Here is a 23,733-nt window from a genome sequence, read left to right as displayed (position 1 = left end):
CATTAAAAGCTTTGCAAACTCTTCAGCCAGGGTGCAATAAACATTTATCGATATCTATATCTATATCTATATCTATATCTATATCTATATCTATATCTATATCTATATCTATATCTATATCTATATCTAACCATCCAGGACTAGGACTTTAATTCCACTTTCCTTGGATATAAAGTCATAGGTGAGGCAGATGCTTCACAAGTAAAATATATACCCCAAGTTTCTACAGAGGTAAAATATTTTTTTTTTTTAAGTTTCTGCTGCAGTTTTCACGGTCAACTTCAATACTGAACGTTTTTTCCCCTCCGTTTCTCCCCCCCATAATATATACGTATATACTTTTTTTTTTTTTCTTTTTAATCAGCCAAGGCATTATAATCCTGTTAATTCTTCCTGCAACATTTGAAACAGGAAACTGCGGATTTCCGTTTTCAAGAATACCTTAGGTTCCAAGGTTGGGCTTCAAGCAAACTCACACTATTCTGATATATTTCTGGGTAACTGAGAAAGACATAATGAAAACAGCCTCCAGTAATATTCTAACCCCTAAAGGATTCRTTTTCCCAAGTCATTTGCTGAAAATATCAGCAGAAATCCCTCAGAAGGCTTGGCAAAAYTTAGCGGCTAAGGATTTTCCTGCCAAATTTAAATCATCACTGTATTTTAAATACAGCTTCCATGTGATGAGGAGTACTCCCTTTCTCTCTCTCCACACCACTATGCAGTCACGTCCCACCAGGAGCCAGCACGGGTGCGAGGGCACAGCGGGGCAGAGGAAAAGGGAGAACCAGACCTGTTTGGGATCCAGCCTGGCTMACGGATGCTTTGCCCCAGTTCTGAAACACCAGTTTACCACATAAGCTGTTACGGGAGAAAACACCCCAAACCAACACAAGACTACTAAAGATGCTGCTGGAACAGAACACCGCCTCCAGAAGGGTTGGGAAACCACGGATGGGTGCTGTGATTGTCACATGGCTTTGGCACCTGCTCCGTGCCCTGTGTGCTCCCGGCTGTACGAAGTCTCTGTTTCACCAGCGCCCCTCCAGTGACACGGGCGGTGACACGGGCGGTGACACAGGCTGGCGACACGGGCGGTGACACAGGCTGGCGACACGGGCGGGGCGGGCGGTGACAGCCGGGAGGGGGCGCTCCCTGCCCGGCTCCCGCTGCCGCCCTTCCCTTCCCTTCCCTTCCCTTCCCTGGCCGGCCCCTGCCCCGCAGCGTGTGCGCGGCCCTGCTGGGTCTCGCCGTGAGCTTTTTGCTCAAACACAGGTAAAACATGAATTTAGCAAAGATCTTCTGAATCCCCCTTGCTTATCCCTTCGTTCAATTTTCACTCCCGTACTTCCCCGCGGCCTGCCAGCCTCCCAGCAGACCTCATGCTGCGCTGCCCCGGGCTAGCAAAGGCTGCCTGGGGCTGACCAAAACCTGTTGGGATTTATCCACAGAAAYGCACCTTTTTCACCCATCTGCAACTCCCAGCTCGCCAGCAAGGAGAGCCTGCTGTGTCAGGAGAYGAAAAGGTTAAACGGGAGGCCAAGAGGGAGAGCAAAGTACAGTCATGCCTGAAAACTGCCATTCCTTATCCGCTCAGGCAGTTTTTAGGATCTGTGGTTCAAAGCATCTCTGTCCCCTCTGCTCCGGCCGGGGGACACGGCGGGTGGAGGTGGGTCACCAGCTCCCTGCTGGGGACACGGACAGGCCCTAGGACTGTACAGCCTTTGGCAAAGGCACGTGTTTCCCCAGAGCMGCACCAGCCATTGAGCTTCCCCCAGAGGGAGAGGGGCAACAGGACTGTCCAGGGTCTCAGGCCACCGATGGTGATCCCTCCATCACACTCAGGCTTTGCTGCAGGAGCAGCTCGGCAGGGAGTAACCCATCTCATTTTGTCACCCTGGCTATGGCTCCTGCCAGCTGTGAAGCTGCCCCAGCTGCCATGAAGTCATCATGAGCACTGCTGCCATAAGACGCTTTACTGGTACCAGCAATAAATGATCCCTAATGCACTGCACGATTCCCAGTGATTGCACAAAGCAGAAAAACTCCAGTTCCAACCCTATTTACTGATGACAACTTTGGCCAAGACATTAAAAGCAAAGACAGGTTATGATGGCTGCAACCAAGGGCTCCGTATACCATTCATCAGGCAACTCTCTCCTGCAAGGAACTAGACTGCTGGTGGCAACTAGGGGCACAGTTGGCGAGCAGAAAGAATGGCCAAAACCTGTAGTTTTCCTGCTCTATGGGTTTGGTTAAGGGAGTTTCCTAGCAGACATCCATTTTAACCTCACTTTCTCCACCACTAAGTACTGCAGAACATCCGTAGCTTCACAGGCCTTGGCATGTGTCCAGCTATTAACCTAAACATATGCACAGAGTTCAATTGCATTAAACGTTTCAGATACATGAGCAATACCCCCTTTCTGCTTAATAAGAGCAATCTCCCTTTTAACTGAAAATACATGAACTGAACTAAAAAATGGATAAACAGTRTGACTTCCATAACTGCTTGCCCCCACTGGTTCCCTAAATTTGTTAGGAAGCAGTGTGAATTTTGGGAAATGCATTTCTTCCTTCTAAATTTAGCAAACTAACCACTTTTTGGCTTAGCAGATGTTTTTGCTTTCTGAGCGAGAGGCCTATGGGGATCATCATTAACCCTCTTCTTAACATAAACACTGACTAAGACTTAAATCTGGAAAACTGTCATTCACACAGAAAGGTTAACAGGTTCCAGCAGAAATGAGACTCATCATCTGCAACTTCTGTCACATGGGATCTCAGAGAACAGGGAAGAAGACAGGCAAAGAGAAGAAAAAGAAGAAAGGCAATTTATTTACTTATTTTAAAAGGGACATTATTTTTCTACTGTGTGTGTTCAGACATTTTACTCCCAGGGGTSTAAGTGGTGGAGCTACTGCGAAATACAGACTAAGAATGAAGCACTGATAAAATCTGAAGCTCAGACTGGCACATGCAGACCCTCCTTCTGACCACATTTACAGCAACTTGAATTCACTGAATTCAGTGTACATTTTCCTTCCCTGTGAGTGGACAATCCTAGCAAGACAATCCTGTGCATACTGAGACACCCSTGAAATGTTTACACAGACACAGATTTGAGCTCTGCAATGTAAAGGCTACACAGAGCATATTCTGCAATTTTAAGGGMAATTTTGAACAGAGGGCCCAAAGATAATAACCTGAAAACAGAAAGYTCATATTGTGGTATCCGGAGAGATCTGGATCCTGACTGCTTTGTGAGCTGATGTACAGCAGATTAGGATCTCTTTATCCACTGTCTGAATGAAACAAYTGTTTCACATCTTCCAGCAACTACACAGACTGGTTCTGGAAGGGAGGCTGAGAATCCCTGAAACATCAGATGAGACACATGGGCAGAATGCAGCTGYCCCATCAGAACCTGCAGAACGTGCCTTTTGACAGAATGATAGATTAAACCATGGGTTTATGTCTCACTAACTAAAGTGCATAGAAGACTTCACCTCCATCTCTTCTGGTGAATCCTTCTGAAAGAACTTGGACTTTTACGTTTGGGAAAGCTCAGCTGTGGGAAAAAAGCCTTCATAGTACTCAAAGCTATAAAATGCAACWGGTTTACAAGCACCAGAGATATACCCTAGCATTGCTAGGGGATATCAAAACTTAACARAATGTATTTTCACTGGATGTTGCAAGTAGAGCTTCCCCTGTTGTTTACAAGTTTATCTTGCTGTCATCATGGAAAAATTATTTCAGTGCAACTTACACATTCCAATTAATGATTTTATTTTAAAAAATGGTTGCACTGTAGATAYCTTCCTGGTGTACACAAATTCACCAAGTACTGTGAGCCCTGAAGAATGCCAAATCCAGGTCAGAAACAGCACTGGTTTTTGGAAATTGGAGATCACTTACTCTGGTGGAAGTGGTTTGGAATAATAAATCTGTTAGGGAGACTGCCAGAAAGGAAAAACCAGTTTGACTGGAGTTTTCTATAGAAGAGAAAGCAGAAAATCCCCAAACAGGAGAAGCAAAGGTAACAAAACACAGACTGAAAAGGAAGTCACGAGAAGTTTGTGTTTACTTGTGGCGCCAGTCCAAACTTGGTGCAAGAGAATTTGCTGCCAAAAGTTCTCAGGCCTAAAATCAAGCCAGATGATTCCAAAAAGAGGATGCTAATACTCTTTTGAAAACCCAGATACAGAAAAGTGAATTCTTTAGGGTAAGCAAATACTCCTGGCCAGGAAAAGCACATATGCATGTTTATTACTTTTTTCAGACTGGTGCTTTTTTGCTGACATGTGAATGAAAGGAACRGTGTGTTAGAATCCTGAGCAAAATGAGAGTGTATCTGTTTGCTTTCACCTAWCATGTATTTGCCAGGCATTGACATGACCCAGAGAACTGACATGGCTGGAGTCCGAGTGAGTGCTGGGGTTTAACAGGAGAATGGCAGTARTTTCAAGGCTTAACATTTGGATCACAGGATCAGCTCTCATGACAACGTCTTGGAGTCTCCAAGACATRGGCAGGATGTGGAGTTCCTACAGGTAACAACCCTTCGAGGAATATGAGGGCTCCTAACAACCATCCTACCAGAGAAGACTCTTTCTGGGATTGTGTGTAAAACCTGAAGTATTGCCATCAGTACAAACTAAGAAAACAGAAAGTTTTTTCTATGGAAAGTCAAGAAGGTGACCAGCTTCCTGTATAATGGAAAAAAGAAGCTCTTAATGCCGACCTTACAGAGCACCTGGTACAATTTCTTTTTCCTTACTGCAGTCTATGAAGTGCAGGTGACAGATMATTTCTCTTCTGCACTCCTTAATCCGTGACCCAGCATTAACAGTGGACTCTCTTACCTTTACCTTGTGCGAAGGASATGCTTCACAAAAGGTAAGGGTCACGCTGCACACAACTCTGTGAGTAATCCTTTGATGTGCTGGACTGCTGTGTGGTTCACCAGCTTACTCTGAGTGTTACTGAAATAGGATATTACCCTGTCYGTGTTCAAGGCAAGAAAACTTACACAACAGGGAAAAAATTAATGGCTCWGGGATTAAAGGACAGAAGGATGATGAGGACTGACATCCTTCCAGTGGTTCATGAGCATTTCACCCCCCAACACCCAATASAACCACTTCACCCATCATTCAGAGGTAGATCTGTTGCCTTTCCTTTAGCAAACCAAAGAGACATAGCAACTGTTTGCCTTCAACGGGAAGGAATCAAAGCTTATTCTTCCCAAACTTGTTCATGCCAGGCATCAGAATTTTTTTGGGCTTCCCTAACTGTAGTCTAGAGCAGGTTATCCTTCTTATTCCCACTCCCRTAACACACTCTGGAGTTGAGGATGAAAAACAGTTTCAGGTAAATATTTGCATATGATCGTCTGCCTTAGAAATTACCAGGTGAAGGTAAGAACATCAAGCAGAGGTCTAACAGTACAGATACAAATGCTAGACAAAACCATTAGAGTCATAAGAAAATTCCCGTATCTTTACAAATGCTGCTGCTGAGACATTTTCATTAAATCACCATTATCCTGCCCATTTTAGAACAGGATATATTTAACCACTGAATCTATTCAAGCAATTGGTCACACCACCTACAGCTCAGCTGAGTGATTACCTCGGGTAGCTGGAGGAAGGCATGGAGCTAAAGCAAGAAAATGAATTGTTACTACAAAAATGGAAGGAGAAGAATGCAGTGACTATGTCCAACTTGCTGATAATTGGCCTAATTCCATTTAAAAGCCATAAGCTATTTAAACAAGGGTTATAAAACTTGATGTTAAAAACTAGCCCTACAACCCTGCTACCTGTACATTTGAGAGGAAGTCAGGTTAACACTGTTTACTATTAATAGAGCACTTTGTGAAAAGCATTCCTAATGCTGCACTCCCTGTATGTTTCTTTACATTCTCATCAATTTTCCTTGACTTTTTCAATGCGCAGTGCATTTGTACTATTAAAAYGACATGCAGTGAGTTGAGTTTGAGGAATGAGGAAAATAATTATGCAACAACCTGATTATGTCCTGCTTCAAGTTACTTTAAAGATTAGGTTACGCTTCTGTTTTTAATCTCTCTACTGTGTGCCCAACAGGTGTTTGTCATTTTGTGSGTCTGGTTTACAAGAAACTGGAGCAAAGGGGTCTTAGCTTGTGGCTATCAGAGAATTTGGCACCACGGACAATCCTTGCTGCTCCCTGTGTGGTCTCCACACCGAGATGTTGGCTGCCAGTGATCACACACCATCTATAGCCCGAGGTGGGAGAGCTCAGGAAGGAGGGGGCTGAGCAGCACTGGACACGCTGTGCGGGTGCTGCAATACAGCAGCACGGCCGAGCCAGCCTGAGCACCTGCAGGGAGCCACCTGCGAGCCTGGCAGCTGCAGCTCCTTGCAGGATCGCAGCCAACATCACCTCCCCTGAGGTATGAGGGTGCCACTGGGAGAACAACTTTAGCCTTTACAGCTGAAAAGTCACCCAGCCACTTCCTAGGAGCTATTGCTTTGTATCACATTTGCATATGCAAGGAAGGGCAGAAACTTGATAAAAGCTAATTTATCGAAAAAAATCCACTGAGGCCAATTTCAAATCCTGGACGACTTCTAAAACTAACAACAGGCACTGAGAAGGAAGTTGAACTTCCCAATTTGTCTTCTCCACCCATACAGTTAGTGGAAAAAAACGTGGAAGATTTATGCAATAGCAGCTGGGGAAGGCTGAAAAGGAATATACAAATAGGGCATAAATGTCAGAAACCCAAAGCCACTTGTCAGTTCAGATCTCAAAATGTTGTCTTTTCTCTTTTTTTTCTTTTAAAGAGAMGATTAAAAATACCATTCCCAGCTTGAATGTAACCTGTGGAAATGAAAACCAGGAATCGTTTGTTCTCTAAATAAGGAACCATCACTCATGTTTATGATTTATAGTTGGCAATATATAGGCAGGTCATCCTGCGGTCAGGCAGGTGCAAGTTTTGTATTTTCAGGGAGAAAAGTAGATGCCTTTTATCCTTTTGCTTTTTCCTTCTCACTTGTAACATGAGTACAACAAACTCCCCAACAGGTTCTCTTTTCCTCATCAAACTGTGCATACGACATTGTGGCTCAGATGCTGGGATATGCTCTGAGAAAGAGGTGGCTCAGCACCTGTCCTGAGGGTGGGAATGACTTTCGTGATGGCTTCCAAGGACGTGACCTTCTTTCACAGAATATCCGAATTCAACCAAATTTCTAATATCAAAGTTATTYAGACTATTGCTTAGGAGAGTTGGGTGCCCTCAGGAGGTGGAGGCAGAAGGATCCAAAATAGAGTGAGAAAAAGAARAAGGACCTTTATCCTCTGGGACCTCAGCTCCACAAGGAGATGAAACTCTCCGTCACACAGAGTTGGACACTTTTCAAGCAAGAAATCTTGGAAGCTTCATTAAGTGATACCAGACCTAAACTGCAGAGTTACAGACAAAGCCTCAGCCCTGTGCAAAGGAATATCCTACTGAATTACTGTCTTTCCCCAGTACCTAAAAATAGAATTTTAAAATGAATAGTGTATTATTTTTAAAAATGGTCTTCCCTCCCTTAAAAAAAACCTTTCAATAATAAGGTGCACTGCAATTCAGTGAACATTAATTAGGGACTAGACCTTGTATTGAAACCATCACAGAARCAGAATCAAACCACAAAGTTGTGTGGCTGTTTGGTTTTTCTATTTCCAAACAAATGGGATTTCTGATCCSAAATACCAGAGCACAGGTATGGCAGCCAAATCTGAAAGCATTTATTTTAATCAACTAAGCACACAGATAATTGCTAATCTTATAATCCCTTCAAATTGTTAGTAATCTCCTTAATTAGATTACACATAATCCAGTCCTAACACCAGCACTATAAATACTGATCTCCTGCCCTTAACAAATGTTTGTACTGCAACAGGGTATCATACGTTAGATGTCAAAGCACCTAAAGTTTATACTTCCTTCAGAAAAATAGTAACTTGGCTTTGTGAGGCATTACTTTGTTTTGGGGTGCGTGGACAAAAATTTTAAATAAGTCCAAAAAGTACAGGTTTACAATGTAGCCAAGATATTTTGAAAGCAAAAGCCATTTGTTACCCCAGCAGACACTGACACTTCATTCTGTTTGGAAGATGTTTTTTTGGGAAGGCCTCRATGCAACTCATTCAAGAAATGAAAAATAGCAATACTCATATTTAAAGGAACTGTTTTCAGCTMTAGTTTTTAAATTTCAGGGTTTTTTAAAAAAGTATTTCTAATAYCTTGAAAACCCTACAACAAATTTAAAAAAAACAATTACAGTAAGTAACAAACAACCACTCATCTTTAGGACATACATCTCCATTTATTGCTTACGTGTTGGATTTGGAGCTGCTCTGACCTAAATACAGCTCAAGCACTGTAATGCACTTCTGAGCAGATTTGGTGTCGAAACATTTTGTGGACAAAAGCCAAATCAGAGAAGTGAGAAAATGGGGATGTTTCCAACCTTTTTCAATGCCTTGTGCTTGTGTTTTTTCCCATCACAGCACTGAGAAACTGCATGACAGGCTCCACCACTACCCTTCATAGATATCTTGGGCCACCTCTGCCCCTCTAGACAAGACATGGTCATTATGCAGACTGAGCACMTGCCAGTAGGAAAGAAATGATGACCAAAATTAATTTGGAGCATACTAAAAGTGCATTGAAAAACTGCTGACCCTTTGCTCAAAACTTGATACCATCTTCAAGGTGAGMTGTTTTCTCATAGAAGCTAGAAAAGGAAATTTTAATAACTGTAATAGATAAAATAAGCACGAACAAATGGCAAGATATTCTGACTACAATGCAGTTTTGAGCTTCCCTGCACTTCTTTTCTTATGTCAGAATGATTAAATATTTCAGATATACAGGAGGATTAAGAAGTTCAGTGCAAGAAAAACTTTGATTCTACCAAGACTCACTCACAAGCATAGGTTTAAGGATGTAAGTAATCCTACTGAATGTAACAAGACCATGGAATTCAATGGGACAGCTCACATATTTAAAAGATCAGTAAAGCATGCAACATTTTGGATGTCTGGAGCCAGAATGAAGGTTTTTTCCCTCAAAGCAAATGAAGACCCTGTTCTTTGCTCACTGCAGCCCAATTCCAAACCCCACACTCAGAACAACTGCCCAACACCATGTGACATCACACAGCATGTCTCTCTACTTAGACAGTACAGAGGTGGCTTTTTATTCTGGGGAATGATCACAACTGTGTCATTCTCCACAAGTGTAATTATCTTGCTATTAAGAGTAACCTGTAATTTTTCTAAAATCCAGCACCTTTAGATAACAGATTGTTAGTCCTTTCTCTTATCTTCCAGTGCTTAGCACATAATATAATAAATACAATAAAAGCAACCTACCTAACAGCGGTTTTGCCCACACGTGACCCAAGGGAACTGTCAGGGCACATTCCAACACCAGCACTAACAGGCTCCTCTGCAACCTCCATCAAGCCACCAGGAACAAGGCAAGCCAGGCCCCAGYTTTATGTCCTAGTGTGGCATGTTGTATTTTAAATACTTCTCCTCATTCTAATGTGGATGATCCTATGAGGACACTGGAACAAAGCCACTGCCTAGGTCACTTTGTAGGACGTGCCTGCTGTCTCTCTGGTGAGTGCCACGGGCAGTATCACTTGMCACACCAAAACAGGCTGGTCTGTAAGCTGAGAGCACCCCAGGACACTCACTGCTTTATAAAACAAGACCTGCACACTGATTTGTTGGAACAACTAGGGAAACTGGTACAATGCTTAGGCCATAATTTRCCATCATTAACACCAACTTGCCTTTTGAGAACAGCCTCACAWGTGCTAAGGAGGTTTTGTTAATTATGCATGTAGAATTTGATTTCTAGTGTAATTGATTTTCCTCAGCAGTTCACCTTAAAATGTTTTCTGTTCTGGCAATGAGTACAACATCATGCAACACCCATGCCCTGCTTAATTACAGCAGAAGAACAAAAAAAGACCAGAAAAGTGAGTTAAGCTATAGAAGCTCAGCACTTCACACCTCTCCCCCACCTCTATCCTTTTATACAATATTTTTAAGACAACTTTGTCTGCTTTGAGAATCTGAATGACTACGGTCTTTAAATGAGACAGAAGAGAGAGGTACTGAAGTGAAACACAAGCAAACAGCATTGGTGACCCAAGCAGATTGTTTTGTACTTAGGGCTTCAAACACAACTATACTGATTATCACCAGAAGTGTGGTAATAAGCTGGCTACAATAAAAATTTAGTATAGATACCATAAAGACACCAATAGTCAAAGCCATGCCCACACAAAACACAGAAAATACAATTCGGTAGCCTGAAGGATTCAAAGGAAGAGTTTTACAAAGGAGCCAGTGCACYGTGGCATCCTAATTTCCACTAAAATGACCAATGTTATTACATTAAACATGACCTACAATTGTTAAGGTAAGGAATGGAATGAAAGATATGAGAAAGCAATGTTTTACATTAATAAACTAAAATAATACTGCCAAACTACACAACAGAGAAAGTGAATTATGACATTACATGAAATACAGATGCAGTGTTTTGAGGAAGAAAAATGCATTTCCCATATACCCACAACCAATCATTTTAAGCAGTGCACATTCTCTGTAAYTGTTAATAAACCCATTTACCTAGATGAGCACCAAATCTAGACAAGATGTCTTTTGTTCTAACTATCCCCAGAAATGCATTCAAGTGATCAGGACTGCCCCAGCTAACCACACAACATGTTTAGAGTTTTACAGATATACGGTGATATACATTTTTATTGGTGTTGAAGAGCTTTGTTCTGTTATTTACATAATCTACTGAGCATCTGAAGGAACATCCCTGAACACAGCAGGAAAAAGAAAATTGTGGAAGGAGCAGTTTAGATAGAWCTATATCAAAATTGAAGCCATAAAAGAAGGAAAGGTTTGCTTATTTTTAGTACAAAAGAAATTCCAGCTGGTCAGGTTGTGGTTTTTTTTTTCTTCTTGTAGAAATTAAACAGGAAATTAATTTCTCCCCTTCCCCCTCTTACAAAGCAAGGCATTTTCACTTATGATGCCAAAAGCTTGATATTTGCAGATTTGTCTGCCATCAGTCATTAATCAGCCTCACACAGTTTATAGGTAGAAGGATATTTCCTGACAGATACAGAAAACAGATTTAGAACCGAAGCTGAAAATTATATAAAGACAGATATATAGATACACATCTTAGCACCCTGGAGTACATTTCCAAAAATAAACTAGTCAAATGGTTATCTTCCTAAAAAAGCTGATTGCATAAGCATAATTACACTAAACACAAGTACCTGCACTATCTCTGTGCATGTTATAAATAGTTCAAAGTTACATTATACAGTCTTAGTCTAAAACRCTATTGTTCTAAGTTCATGTCTTCTCTCACAATCCTTTCAAAAAAGGCCCTGAGCTCTCATCACTAGCTCAAGTACTATTTTCTGTCACTGCTATATAACATGTTGGAATCCAAATACACTATTTCCACCTTGCAATCCACACTCACAATCCAAAGAAAAATTCCAGCACTTAAGAAAGTTGTTTCAGTGTATCACTGTTTCTCGCCTAATGACCAGGATTCCTCTGCTTCCTAACAGAGTCGTAATGTTGTAACTCAACAACTTTTTGTCATTTTGGAAAAAACAACTGAGAGAGGTATGTATTTCAGGATACAATTTATTCAAGATCCTCTTCAGAGATCTTAAACTGAGACCATTGAGAAGGATATTCAGTTGGATCCAGGGATCTGAAAAAGCCTCCTGCCAAGTACTAGATGAGAAAAGCACTATCTGCTGGATGCACACTGAGGAGAGATTGCTGGGATTTTTTCCCCACCCATCTTGCTTTGTGACACAGAATTTCACTTACTGAATTTGTGGCAAAAAAGACCAAATCTCAGTCTGGCAGCATAAGAAAGCACCTCTGAGAGGAGGGAGATGAACTGGCAGTGCCACACATTACCACATAGCACTGTTCATCAGTGCCAACACAACTCAGACAATCACTACTGTAAATAACACAAAATATAAGTATATTTTTCATTCAAGTGGTTAAATCCATCAGCAATAGGGAGCTGCTCCATATAAACTCCAATCTTAATTCACCTGTCATTTAAGGGTTAAGACCAGGCAGCAAATYTTCCTTCCCAAGGAGGAAGTCCTCTGTCAGCAAGGGCAGTTTTGCTGTATGACACAAGAATGACAATGCTGTGGGAGGAGACCTTTTGCATGATGCTTTACTGACAATAAGGGCTTTGTTTGAAGGAGGATACTGATGAGCTGTAGTTTGTACCACTGATGACAATTCAGAAAATATCACCTTCTCAGCCCCATTTCTGCATGTTGCATATGCAGTAGGCAATTCTTCCTATATATGGTACTTAATGATGCAATAACAATTAAAAGCAAGCCATCTGATATTTCTTAAAGTTACTGAAATAACTACGTATTTCTGAGAAAATGCACAGAGACTCAAACAAAAGACAATCCACAACAGCAGAAAAAYACCTGCATRCTTCACTCAATTATTTTRCACAAAATAAGGGTATTTCCACCTTCTTTTGGGTATTTATAGAAGTTTTTTTATGTTTAATCTCACAGGGGCAAACTTGTTTTTTCCCTGTGTCTATCTTACGAAACAGGTGTCTACCCATGTTTCAGATACTGCAGGGATTAAGWAATTTCTTAGAKGGATTAAGCATTGAMATAGGTTGCCCAGGGAGGTGGTGGAGTCACCGTACCTGGAGRTGTTTAAGAGGTGTCTGGATCCAGCCCAGGGTTATGTGGTTTAGGTTTACAGCAGTAGTGCTGGGTTCATGGTTGGACTTGGTCATACTAAATGTCTCTTTCAACCCTGATGATTCCATGATTCTAAGTAAACATGCAGCTTTGAGCTGATTCTACTCCCAGTGGAATTAGTACAGTAACCTGACCTTCTTTCCTAGGATAAAATCAACTACACTTTACAATTTACCTTTGAAGCTCAGCAAGGGGTGTGGAGGTTCCTAAATACATCACATTTGCAGAAAAAGAGGGGTTTTTCCAATGTGTTAAGAAACATGATTATTAAAATCCAGTATAATTATTTCAGATTATGAGAGTTGAGAATAATGTGGAAATGAAGAAGAAAAAAGARATAAATATCAAAGAAAAGACCATTTGGAWAAGGAAGAGGAAATGCTGAACTAGAGCTTATGAAACTCACATTGCARAAAAAAAAAAAAAAAGACACCCACAGGATAGGTACATAACTAGGTACTTGAGAAAATTGTACCTCAGACATTATCTTCATGGTGATCCATAGGCATATAGAGAATCACTGCAGACATCCACTGAAGTTTAAATTAGCTAGCTCAGTTATGGATAGCAGCATATCTGCTATGTCAAGGCTTTAGCACCTGAGCCTTGTATTTTAGAAACCTGGCTGTATTCAAGTTTCTTTTTTCTGTAGGTGCCCAGACTAGTTAGGTTAATGGCAGGGTGGGTGTGTCCAGACAGGCTGCAATGGCACCTGCAGTCTGTGTCAAAAGATTCAAAGAGCCTGAAATGAGCTGGTAATAGAAGAAATCTGGGGAAAAAAGGTCTGAAATATATGAATCTGTCGAAAGTTAAGATTTGTGTATAGCAGCTTCTTCACCAGAGACTGTGGAACAAGAAAAATACAGCTATTACAAGCTGTTTACAAATATTATGTCCTTGCAAAGGTTTTGCAACTATATATAATAATGCCAGCTTTGAGCTAGTTGTATTCAATTCCCTACCTAATTAAAACAGTTCTATCTGCCAAAGTTAATTTAAGCAGTCATATGTTAACCCAGCATAATTTTCAAGAAATCCTGTTCCTTTACAATTATATTGCCGTATGTTAATATGCTGGCTTTTAATAGATTTTCTGTTTACATACATGTCATAACTGACCCACTGAAAGATTGTATCCTAGTATCTAAGTAAAGCAGCATCTGTTCTAAGTTCCCCTGTAGCTAGCAGATTCACAGCAACTATTACTTCAATTTGCAATTTTTTTTGCATCACTAAGAGCTCAGTGCAATTACTTCCTAAGTGTGCCATCTCTGCTCTATGCTYCATTCAGTAAAATCTGTTTTATGGATGTTTTAGTGGCGAGCTGAGCTGTAGAAGCTATAATTTGTGAGCTGGATGTGACGTACGGCTCGGCTTCATGATGCCTCGCAGGCACACCGATTTATTTATTTTGCTTACTACTGATAACACTGAGGTGTGTGTCTGAAAGGCCAGCACGGCATCCAGCGAGCAGGAGATTCCCCACCCTTGCTGCCTGCCTTGGTTTCCTCCCAGGGCTGGGACAGGAAATGCGGTGGTTGCAATACACACAACTCCCAGCCCTCTGTAAGCAGTGTCAGCACTGCAAAGGCTACTTAGTGTGGCCACAAACACGTAGGTGATTACTGACTTCTGTTTCGGTGTGGCAGATCTGCTGGGAATAAACAGCAAGTTATTTGTTACAGGAAGCACATCGTTGTTCGCTAYCATCGGCCAAATCACAATTAGCTCCTGCTCTCCAAATTCTGTTTTTCTGAGACATAAACACACCAAAAAAATTCTAGCTGACAACCAACTACTTTCCTGTGATTTATAGTTACTTCAAATCAAAACATTATCAGCTTATTTGTGTTTTGAAGTTACAATGGTAGAAGCCATTCTAGCAAATCCAGGTGTGAGAATGTGCTGCTGCTTGATTTTTAAAGAGGAAGAGATGGGTGCTGGGATAAGGAGGCAGTGTATCTGTGCAAGAAGCAAGTTTTTTTTTGGGTTTATTCTGAGATATTCATGGCCATATCTTCTTATTGTAGCTTACAGTAAGGCAGCATGAACACCTGGATTCTCAACTCGTGCAGAAATTGTGGATTCTGAGCTCAGCTGRATGGTCCCTTGGTTTTGCTATGGGAATTCGAAAACATTAACAGAAAAGTTGTTTTCTTCTACATAAAGTGATTTCTATAAATAAAATATTTTTGCTGTCTTTGTATAAGAGAATGTTGAACACATAGCAATCCTGGCCCCCAAAAGTCAAAATAATTCCTTTAAAAAAAAGGAATACTAACAATGTCAATGAATAGTTTACAAACACTTGGCTCTAAGTCCACAACTTTATCATTATTGAATTAATTTAGAGTGCATTAAATAGTCTTTAACAATTTACGCTTTCTACTCTGTTTTTTAGCCTTTCTTACTCTCAACATTACATTYTATGTCGACTCTTCTTCCTGGCTGCAGCTTGCCTAAACCAAAAAATAACCCAAAATGTACAGCAAATGGGTCAGATGGGGCTACAGTTCCTCTTTGACATCAAAGTCTATTAAAGTCACAACTCCAAGAAGATTTGCAGCACCTGCACAGGACTCCTGCTATGTCTGATGTGCCTGGGAGCCTGTATCACTGCTCCTTCCAAACCAAGATGTCAGCTTGAGTGACTCTTCCTGCAGCCCAAGGGGAAAACCCTGTCAGGAGCACCAGGGAGGTAACAAGACGGACTTGCTGCACTCAAGAGCTCTTCTGTGCCGTAAGTGACACAACTGGCATTGATATTTGCATTTGTCTTGATGTGCCTATTGTGTATAAATCTCATCTAACCCCTTTTTGTAWAGGCTGCTATTGTAGGGAAATCATATAATTCAGCTTAGGCTAACATCCTTTTCCCCAAGTCCTTTYTTACAGCTATTTGCATTTACTGTAAGAGCAAAAATCACCCTCCCATTTCCCAGGCTCCTGAAAAGGAAACTCCAACAAATTAAAGCCCTGTAGTTCCTTAAAATACATGCACCTGCAGGATAAACAAAAGGATGCATCACCTGAACAGGTGGTTTTCAGGATGAAAGGAGGCAGCCTTTTTTTTWAAAACTGTCAAYTGAAATGAAAAATTTCMACACCTTTTTTAACCTTTATAAAGRCTGTACCTCAACTGCTTGARTAATAATAGGCTGATGCTACAGACTGAGCATAAGTTTTCATGGCGTGGCCTTGGCAAGTGATTCTAAGTAACAGACAGACGCTCTTGAAACTACTGAGTTAAAACCTATTTGTGCCTCTGATAGCATGCAGACACATGGAAACCAAAGTAAACTAAGTAAAAGTTAATCTTTGAAAGGTTCACTGACTATTTACTCAGGTTAATGTGTAATTTCTGAGGACAAATGCATTTCACACAAAAAAGTCCCACAAAATAAAAAGACTAATTATGAATGAAACATCTCATAGAAGAATGTGCCAATCCAATTCTTGCGTAAGAGTGAAGAATTTACTCGTATTGCTCTTCTGCTTGCTGAAAAGCAGCATCTCCCATGCTATAAAGCAGTGCTTTCACAGCAAGGACATCCCCTGTGCAGTGGCTCTGCAGACAGCTGCATCTGCTTTTGCTACACTTACATATCTTCAAACAACAACTCCACTCTTGATAAAAGATAAAATTACTACATAAAAGAGAAAATTTCTAAATAAAATGCCTACTGGTAAAGACTGCATCGAGTGAGACAATGGGACACGAGGAAAACACAGGATTCTTATGAGGCTCCCATGTTTGCAAAATAGCAGAATCTCCTAAGAAACGGAGCTGGTACATTTGCCTCTCGTGTGAGGCTTTGATTTGGGTTCTTTCAGTACCTGAAGCTTGTTTTTTTGACAGAGCCCTTGTTTTGTTTACAGCACATTGCCGGGATACTCCCTTTGATTCAGCCTGACCCACGTGATGCTCYGCCAGCTTCTGTTCTGCAGTGCTGCTGCTGCTGCACTAAAAATAGCTTCCGCTTGCTTTGGCTCCACATCTAATTTATGGAAACTCACAGAAAAAAAGGCCCCTGTTAGTGGGTGAGCGACGTACGATTCTACAGCTTGTGCTGTTYATCTCGCTCGGCCTCCTGAAATGCATCACTGAAAATTTAAAATTTTAACCTGCAGTTAATGGTGGTTAAGAAAAAAGATGAAAATGYTTAATATGCCTAATTTATTTTTAAGGTGCTTTAATGATAACTGAAAATGTCACAGTTGGTCTACGCTATGTAAAAATACCTAGAATTCAGAACAGAAATTTATAAAGGGCTGCTAATGCCCACACTTGTTTGGGGAAAATGCCATAAGGATTTTCTTAATTAGTTTACAAATGTCAGTAAAATTGAAAACTCCTGTTTCCTCTAACAGCTTTCATGTATTTTATACAAASTACTTCCTTGTGCCATGAAAGTCATAATGTAAGTATGCCCTTTAAGAAATGCTGATTTTACAAACTTTGCCACAAAACTCAACTCTCTGTGAAACATTTTTCATCAACATAAATCTGACATCAATATTTCTCTGAAAAAATCCACATTTATGTTAAAACTCAAAATCAAAGTAAGTTCAAGCAAGGAGTTACATCTCTTCCTACAAAAGAATGGGTTTTAATGTTCTTAAGCGAAATTTTTCAGATGTTCAATCACATCACTAGAAGTGTCATCAGCTGAGCTGGAGTTAGTTTCAAGAGAAAACAAAATTARAAACAGGGATGGCAGAAGTCTGGTATCTGTATTAATGCACTGTTTTTTAATGGTTGAAATTGGAAGCACTGAAGTAGTAACTAAAAATTCCAAAACTGAAAAGGAAGGCCCATTTTAAAAGTTGTTAGAATGAGTAATGAAGGCCGTAAGGAAATTGGGATTCAGATTTTATTTTAGATACGTACTTTAAGCTAAGAAAAATTCAGATGGCTATCAGCAGCTTAAGCAAAAAGACATTGCAAGATTTTCTCTTGTAAAAATCAGCAAATGAACCCTCTGGCTTTGTCCAGAAAGGCTCCTTGCATAAATTTAGCAGTCTGTATGCAAGCTATCAATTTAAGGATTGGTCTCTAAACTGTTATCCAAGTAGGGACATTACTTAGCAACTACCACAGCTAAAAAGGAATTTTCATAAGTCTCAAGAGAGGTTATGAGTTATTGACCAAAAAATTTCAACAGAATCCTGAAACCAGTTCAGGCTGGCTACAGTTAGCTGCTTATGAGTTACATGYAATGACTAAGCAATGGTCACACTAAGTCTATATCAACCTATTTATGCAAAAAAATATTGTGCTGTGTTACCATTAAAAGGTATTTAATTGAACAGRCAATAATGAACTTCAATRAATCTTTTGGGGMAAACCCTTTTTTTAACATCCTGCCSTGGTGGGGGGAGGAAAGGACAAACAAAACCTGCTTCACGTATATGTGTTCAGAAAAAGGGTATAGTCCATGAGAAGAATGAAAAACAGTGGCTCTGCAGCAGAGTTTTTGTCTGCAACTGTGTGTGATGGAGAGGGAGAGGAAGAAAGCGAGGAAACTGTATGATTTAATGCTTGCAGGAGTGTCATTTTCCTTTTTACCCTTACCACTGAATTCTTTTATTTTCAAGGAGTTCAAACCACAGGCTTTAAAAGCCTCTTTTTTTTTTTTTTTTTNTTTTTTTTCCTTTTATCTAGGACATATAAACATGGAATTCTGTTTACATTCTTAATTATAAACATGTATTGAAAATCCCTGGTCTATCTCCAACCCCAAATCAGTTTGATAGCACTCAAATCAATGTTTACAGTCTGGCACTTGTTGCCCTCGCAGCCTCAGCTCAGTGCCTCTATGCTGCCRATGGAAGTGTGAAGCATTAAGTCCCACAGCCTTCTCTGCAGTTGCTAGAAAGCAAATGAGAGATGGGATGTAGATCTGAGRTCTCAAGCTTAGGAGAGGAGAGAGAGCAGGGGCAGCAATCCCTTTAACCATCTCCCACCCCACTCGGCTCATCTCCCCTATCAGCACCAGGATAACAGCGTGTGAATACAAAGCTGGGCCCTGCCTTTATAGAATTCTGAATGTTACATAAGTGTTTGATAAACAAAGCAGGCAGCTAGAAATGAGATAGCCTAGCCATGTGTATATTCAGCTGACTACTCAGATTCCTGGCTCATATGCTGTTACTGTGACAAAGGGCAAGAAAATGGCCATAAATACCAACCTCTAAAGGCATTCTCAGTTCTTTTAGGAAAATAGAGTTTTTTAACACCATGTGCAGGAWAAACATTTTGAATATGGTCAGATTACACTTCTTATTTCCTTTTCCCTCCCTTGTTCCTAACAAGTAAAATGGTTGGCAACACTSGAAGCATTTCAAGACCATTTTTTGGCCTAGCCACAGTGACACAGGACACATCTTTTACATGCACCTTTAAAAATGTGCTAGAAATGAAATGGTGCTTTTTGGCCAGGCAACAATTAGGGTAGAAGACACATTATCTAAATGTCTCACTGCACAAAATACATGTGCAGTGTTATGGAAGATCCCAGGAAAAACCTCAGACACAATCTCTAATGCACACCATTCCTGGTCAGGTGAGAAACATTTAAAGCAATGTCAGTTCCATCTCTTGCCTTACTGATCAATGAAAGCAAAAGCATGAGGCTGTGAAAACAAAGGCCATGAAAATAAAAGTGACCCAGCTTCATAACGATAAGCAATGACTGAATTTAGTATGTTTCTAGTCAATTAAAAACCATTATAAAAAAAAAGTTTACAAGTACCTTTAAACAAAAGCAYGCTGCTCCAGAACAGCAGCTAGAAAAGCCAGGGAAAGGAAAGAAAAATGCATGGAAAGTGCTGATAAAAACCCCCAAACAAAATGAAATAAACCAAGAACCCCAAATGAGAGTTTAAAAATAAGCTACACTTTTAGAAATGTTATCTTAGCTGTACTGAAAATATACATCAAAATGCCCACTACTGCTATCTGAAGCTCCCTTCTGTTGGGCCCTCTTCCTTTAGAGCAAACAAAGTCGTAGTAATAGTCAGCTTTCTTCCAACTTCCCCTGCRAACAAGATCCGCTGGTGGATGTAAGCGGTCAACCAATGCCACCAGTTCTACAAACTTCCACATTTCTCTAATCCTATTCATTGTCTTGCCTTATTATATTTCTAAGTGGTTTAACAGCACATGCCAGTATTTTTTGTAACTCCTTGGAGGGATGCCTCCCTTACTCCTTTACTTCTCACCCATCACCTTCTCAGGTCAGACAGGAGGCACTGTCCAAATGCTACACATTTCTTATGAAGTCCAGAAGAAAGAGATGATCCTGATCTTTTATATTCAATACGACTGAATTTGTACTTTCTCAAATATTACAACTTTTTTAGAATAATTTTTGGCTGCCCTACACTAAAGAAAGAGAAACATATTTTCCCATCTGGCATATAAAGCACTATTTTGCATGACCACAATTTTCAGGGATTTTTTTTTTTAATTGGAAAATAATCTAAATTTTTTTTGCATATGTCTGATGTAACTGATGGAAGGAAATGGCTTGCTATGAGATTTATCTTGTAGCTACAAAACATGCCCTGTGGACATCTGGTCATCCACTGCAGAGTTGGGGTTGATGAAGCAAAGGAATACAGAGACATGTTTAATGACCTCTGTCCTTTGGGGCCAGAGAAAAGCTTTATTGACCAATTCTATGCTTTGGTGTATCTCAGGCCCAAGCGTGGGAAATAATGAAGTTTGTCTATGCATGCAATTCTGAAGGATAGCCATGACTCATCTAATCACCTGCACCAGGATGCATAAGGACTTTTTGCAATGATTTGAACTTTTCACAACTGAGAGAATGCAGCAGATGCACCAGGCAGGCCCAAGGACTTTCCTTTCTGTCCCCTCCCAAGTTCCGCCATTGCAAGCAGCAAAATAAAAGCAAGTCAATACAGCATACACAGTGGTAATGTATCATGTTGTGAGATTTAAAATAAAACATGGCATATTTGTGAATTACAAATGCTGGCTGGTGCAACTCTGCAATGTGCAATCAGCACCTCCCATAAAGAATTAGTGTGTAATTCAAGTATGCTGCCATTTATGCTATACCATTTAGCCCTCASAAATGGTTCTCAAAATTATTTGAATTTCCAGTAATATGTTTGTTTAGGAAGAGTAGCTGCTACACATGCACAGATCTGCACAGGCAGAACCTCCTAGTATCAGCTAGGAAATCCACATTAAAAATAGCAAGTTTGGTTGAAAATCCAGTGACAACTCTGGGAACTGCTTAAATGCGAACCTTAAATACAAATGTGATTTACGCTGGGACTACTCACTGCAYGACAAAGAAGATAGTGTAAGCCTCACCATGGGAAAACAAGTTTGAGTTAAGAGTTGTTATCATTATTAATTGCTTTCCTTCCCAGTTCTATCAGATCACAAATAAAATACATAGATCTTTTTCTAACAGCTTTCAACTACCAACCAAAACAAGTAGAAGAAAATACTTCTTTTAAGACAATRAACTATTATATGAAAGTGAATGCCACACTGTTTGTGCTCTTATACCAGAATGGGTTACTCTATAAAAATCACAGCSACTCGACAGAGATTTTTTAAAGGTCGGTCAGATCAAGCATCAGACCTAATGAAAAAAAAAGTGAAGATGGAGCCAGCTTAGAAAAGGTTATTTCTGAGCTACAAAATAAAACAATTTGAGCTTTTATGATAGGCTTTTCAATTCTTCTGAAAAATCTCTTTACTTTTTGCAATTCTTCTCTAACTGCAAGATTTTGCAGCACTGTCTGCAGTAGATGGGGCAAACAGGAAAGAGTGGCCGCACTGACTGCATGAAGAGAGACTGCAGTGGGGCTGCTTCACTGCTAAGTATGCAAAAGTCATCCCTACCACAGCCTGTGGATGGAGGAGACTACTGAGTATGTTTCTCCAAAACCTTTCTGGAAAATGCTCTTAGGAASGGCCCTGGTATCAATGCAGCCATGTTGATTAAGGGCGTGACTCTTCTCATGCTCCTCTTCCAATAAAACTCAGAGAAGGCCAAGCCTTTCTACAAGGCACAGTCCACCCATGTCTATTGCTTCGCATACCTAAAATGGCCAGGTGGCAGATGAAACTGTAACAGAGTTTTATCAGCAGGAAACTAAATAGCATATATAATAGGAGTCAATCCTACAGAAGGCCATTGCATTGAAACACTGCCTACCTGCACTGTATTTACTGTAAGGAGAGATGCCTTCCTGTATCTGTTCCAAATGCAATAACCACAGATTGGATTGAGTTACCCATTTTAGAGACAGATTACTGCAACTAACAATTCAGAACCCTGAATGGGCACCTTCTCCCTAGGCTGATGGATCACTGGAAATCCAAACAGAAATCCTGCAGAAACTCTTCTGATACGATGGATATGCTGGTCTGCTGCCTTCACTGATGCTTCTGAAAAGCAGCATGAACTACATACCAGGCAACCTTTTGAAGACAATATTCTTTGGTGAGTTAAACACATGTGGGTGCTTCCTTATCGTTTAGCTTGGCTCCTCTCAAACATCCTCCATGGAAGATACTCTTTCTATTAAGAGGAACCATTTGGATGGCTCTATTATGTTTGTTTTATAGAGACTAAAGCAAATAACCCTCAAAGTCATTACTGGAAAATATCTACATAAATATGTACATTGTTCTACAAGCATTAATGTTGGTCACAGACTTACCACATTTAAAAGTTCTTTGGTGTCTGCATTTCACAATGAACAACTCAGGCTTTGTCTACATTTGGCACACAGTAAAAACACACTGACTACTGAACACAGTTTTACTGTTAATATAGATAGGGAAAATAGTTCTTAATGACGTTTGAATTGGTCACATTTTACACACTGGTTCTTATGCACATTAAAGACAAAACCATGAGCTAATCCTCTTCCAACATGGTGTATTTTACCAGTGTGGACACAGAGTTCAGCTGGTTAGGGAAAAATGTTCCTCGATCACTTTCTAAATTTTCCTCTGCTGTTTAGAGGAACTTGCAACAATCTCGGCATCACAGATCAGATAAGATGGTTATGCTGCTTTACTTGTGTCCTTAATTCTAATGTAAATATTTTTCTAAAAACTTGAAAACATCTGCAATATTAAGCAAAATTTTAAAATATTTAAATTATAAAGTGGAACTAAAAGATTTTGGCTGCATTCATTTTACTTTTGCTAAATATGACTATTAGGATTCATGTCCCAGCTTTTACAAATGTTTAATTTGCTCTGATCCAAAGCTGTAGTGAAATGGAGCAGAGTTCATTTGATGCACTGTACAATGAGAACTGAGGAGGACCAGACCTGTATATGTACCACACCAAACACTAGGAAGTACTGAAGCTGTACTGATATTTTCTAGACAGAATAATGATGTCTTCAGCAAAGAGTGGCACCAACAATTATTTCACAGCAATCAGAAAGACAAYCTGATATCTATGACTGCACTGTACTGAAAAAGCCTATGACTCCTCCACAGTAACCTTTAATATCAAACACAGAAACAGCTTTTACAAGGTCTTAAGAAAGGCACTACCCTTTTTATTTTCACAGATAGCTGAACTGAAACACATGTATAAAATACCCAAGGCCAAACCAGGTAATGAATTTTCGATTAAAGCTACATTTCAAAGCTCTTCTTCCTGATCTAGTTTGCCCTTTTGTTTCCCCTGTGTAAATAAGGAAGACAAAATTCATAAGAAACTGAAGTAATGCATAACAGATACCACAAATCAGCATGATACATGATTACAGCCTGCTGTGAGCAGCTCACAAATTGAGGGGAATTTGAACACTAGCACATGTTCTGGGATTTGGACATTGAGAATTCCC

General features: G+C 40.2%; 1 protein-coding gene across 3 annotated transcripts in view; it reads right to left on the bottom strand.

The window, feature by feature from the left end:
- The window catches only part of GNAL (G protein subunit alpha L), a 177,148-nt gene that overhangs the window by 15,319 nt on the left and 138,096 nt on the right, over nucleotides 1-23,733 (bottom strand). The window contains exon 1 of one of the 3 annotated variants that reach the window (XM_057368932.1): nucleotides 13,345-13,484. The exons of the other annotated variants lie outside the window; for them this stretch is intronic. The gene's annotated coding sequence lies outside the window, so the exon portion shown is untranslated. Of the gene's footprint in view, nucleotides 1-13,344; nucleotides 13,485-23,733 lie in introns of those variants that run through there. 3 annotated transcript variants of the gene reach the window in all.

This window comes from Malurus melanocephalus, unplaced genomic scaffold, assembly GCF_030028575.1.
Source record: "Malurus melanocephalus ecotype Western Australia unplaced genomic scaffold, MMel_1.1 scaffold_99, whole genome shotgun sequence".
Taxonomy (NCBI): domain Eukaryota; kingdom Metazoa; phylum Chordata; class Aves; order Passeriformes; family Maluridae; genus Malurus; species Malurus melanocephalus.
The sequence above is the reverse complement of the archived record's forward strand: the minus strand, read 5'-3'. Positions and strand labels throughout refer to the sequence as shown.